This window comes from Myotis lucifugus, unplaced genomic scaffold (genome assembly GCF_000147115.1).
Source record: "Myotis lucifugus unplaced genomic scaffold, Myoluc2.0 scaffold_2760, whole genome shotgun sequence".
NCBI lineage: Eukaryota > Metazoa > Chordata > Mammalia > Chiroptera > Vespertilionidae > Myotis > Myotis lucifugus.
In genome coordinates, this window is record NW_005873808.1 from 1 (window position 1) to 2,953 (window position 2,953).

The 2,953-nt window shown below is 33.8% G+C and overlaps 1 pseudogene across 1 annotated transcript; it reads left to right on the forward strand.

Moving 5' to 3' along the window:
* Positions 1–413: 413 nt before the first annotated feature.
* LOC102418659 lies at positions 414–1,205 on the forward strand (annotated as a pseudogene). The gene has a single exon (XR_001346791.1). The product of XR_001346791.1 is annotated as a UDP-glucuronosyltransferase 2A2 pseudogene (transcript).
* Positions 1,206–2,953: the final 1,748 nt, after the last annotated feature.

The following is a 2,953-nucleotide window of genomic DNA, read 5'->3' on the forward strand; positions in this document are numbered from 1 at the left end:
CTAATCTGTTTTGCATGTAAAAATACCTTATAATAAAGACATACAATTTGAAGGTATATCTGTTTTTGACCAAGTGGCTTTAGCAATTAGAAGTGCTACTTTTCGTTTAACCTGATCTTGGAAAGATATATTAAATTGGAGACACATTTTATAAATAATAGTTATTATCACAGAGTATACAGATACTAGGCTTATAACCTGCTTGCCTTTTTTTTCTTTAAAGTAGGACCATAATTTGTTTTTGTTGTTGAAATAATCATATTAATGCATATAAGAATTTTAATTACATTGTTTTCCTTTTCATCTGTAGATCAAGTGACCTATGAATGAATGTAGCTGTTACATAAAATATTACTTTATTTGGAAAAAAACTTACATAAATATACTCTCAAAATTTATTTTCATCTGAAAAGAACTACAGTACATTGGTTTCCATAATGGCTATCACCATGCCTAAGAAGTTTGTCTGTCTGCTGGTTTTTAATTTGACTCTGACTGAAATTATTTTAAGTGGAAATGTGTTAATTTGGCCAACAGATGGTAGCCATTGGTTAAATATTAAGATCATTCTAGAAGAGTTAACTCAAAGAAATCACAATGTGACTGTACTGGCTTCATCAGCAACTTTATTCATCAACTCCAATCCTGATTCTCCTGTGAATTTTGAGGTGATACCTGTTTCCTTCACAAAGAGTAATATAGATTCCTTAATTGAACATATGGTTATGTTGTGGACAGATCATAGACCAACTCCTCTCACACTCTGGACTTTCTACAAAGAACTAGGAAAACTCCTAGATACTTTTTTTCAAATTAACATACAAATCTGTGATGGAGTATTAAATAACCCCAAGTTAATGTCAAGACTTCAGAAAGGTAGTTTTGATGTGCTAGTAGCTGACCCAGTAACAATCTGTGGGGACCTGGTTGCTCTGAAATTAGGAATTCCATTTATGTACACATTGAGGTTCTCTCCAGCCTCAACGGTAGAGAGACACTGTGGGAAAATCCCCGCACCTGCCTCCTATGTACCCGCAGCCTTGTCAGAGCTCACTGACCAGATGACCTTTGGTGAAAGGGTTAAAAATGCCATATCCTATCCTCTGCAAGACTATATATTTCAGTCCTACTGGGGAGAATGGAATGTGTACTACAGCAAAGTTCTAGGTAAGTCTCTACAATGTCCACTTATTAATGACTCTTAATGCCTTATTTATTCTTTTTGTAAATACAGTAAAAGTTTTTCATTCCACTGCATATGCCAAACTGAAGTAAATATACTTATTATATCTTCATACAAATCACTGGTCATTATTTTTGGATACATTCCTTAACAATGAAATGGTGGTATTAATAAGTATGCTATTAATGCAAATAATATTGTGAAAAGAAACACCTTTTCAATGTGTAAATCAATCTTCAAATATCAATGGAAGTACCTTTACTAGGATAAATTATGACACTGCCAGAAAATACTTTGGCAAGCATTTTGAAGTGATACATGATTTACTTTCCCTTCTTGGTTCTTAAATCTTTTCTTTACAGAAAACTTTTAAAACTTGGGTTGAACATGGGAAACCTGAGTTTATACCCTTCTCTGCCTCTCACTATTTCTCCATCCTTAGAGTCCTCTGAGTGTTTGGGATAGCGATGTCTTTGACTTAATTTTTCAGTATACTTTGGCAAGTCTCAGCTTTCCTTGCTTTGCAGATTTCTTATGAGGATTAAGCAACATAATGCAAACTGTCAAGGCCAGTTCTGACTGCCTATTTACTTCTCTTTCTGTTCTTTATGAGCCTTCTTTCCTTTATTTTTCTAATTTCTTCTTCCCTGCATTTTCCCCTCTAGATCTAGCAATAGTGTTCAAGGTATTAATTAACAGCAGGAATTAATAGTTGATCCCATCAATGGTACTTTCTTACAAAGGCCATATTCAAAAAATGGTTATGTTACACAACTTTTGGCCTTCCTCTCTTCCTTGATTTCTTTTCCTTTCTCTCTCCCTCTCTTCATTTTTGTCCTGCCTTCATTTACTCCCCCTTCCTTCCCTCCCTCCCTCCCTCCCTCCCTCCCTCCCTCCTTCCTTCCTTCCTTCCTTCCTTCCTTCCTTCCTTCCTTCCTTCCTTCCTTCCTTTCTTCCTTCCTTCCTCCTTCCTTCCATCTTTTCTTCATTTCCAGCTTGCTTTCTTTATGCAAAAAATGTATTTATTGAACAACAACACAGTTTCTAAAATTTTTCTGTGTACTAGGAATACAAGAGTTAGCAAACAAATCAAAATCTCTATTCCCATAAGCTTACATTCTAGTAAGAGAAGACAAATGATAAACAAAATAAATAGGCAAAATATATAGAATATTAAAGTATAATATATGCTCTATGGTAGACTTAAAAAAAACTGGATTGTTCTGGGAGTAGGATTCCACTTTTAAATAGGATAGTCAGGAAAGGTCTCTAATGAAAGGGTGATCTTTGAACAAAGACCCAAGGGCAGTGAGGGTGACATCCAAAAGGCTCCCTGGAGGAAAAGCTCTCAGACATAGATAAGAACAAGTACAAAGACCTGTGTAAGCCATACATGCAGTAATATTTTTACTGTAATTTAACATTAATCGTATCCTTCACAAGTAGGATTTACATATGTGTATTTTTTCTTTCCTTGATGTTAGAATATTCTTCACCCAATTTTCCATCACTTAAACTTTTGAAATTCTTCACAGAATTGGTCTAGACTCTAGAGGGAGAATATTGAACATGTCATACATATAAATAAGACATATGCAAGTTAACTAAAATTTTCATATACTCTTGAAGATATGGTAATTAGAATTTTGAAAGTAAAATTTTGTTTTAATATTTTTTACAATTCATCTTAACTATATTTTCTTTATTTCTTAATTCCAAATTTCATATGTCTCAAAAATGTATTCTTCTGTAAATTTAGATGTTAGTCAC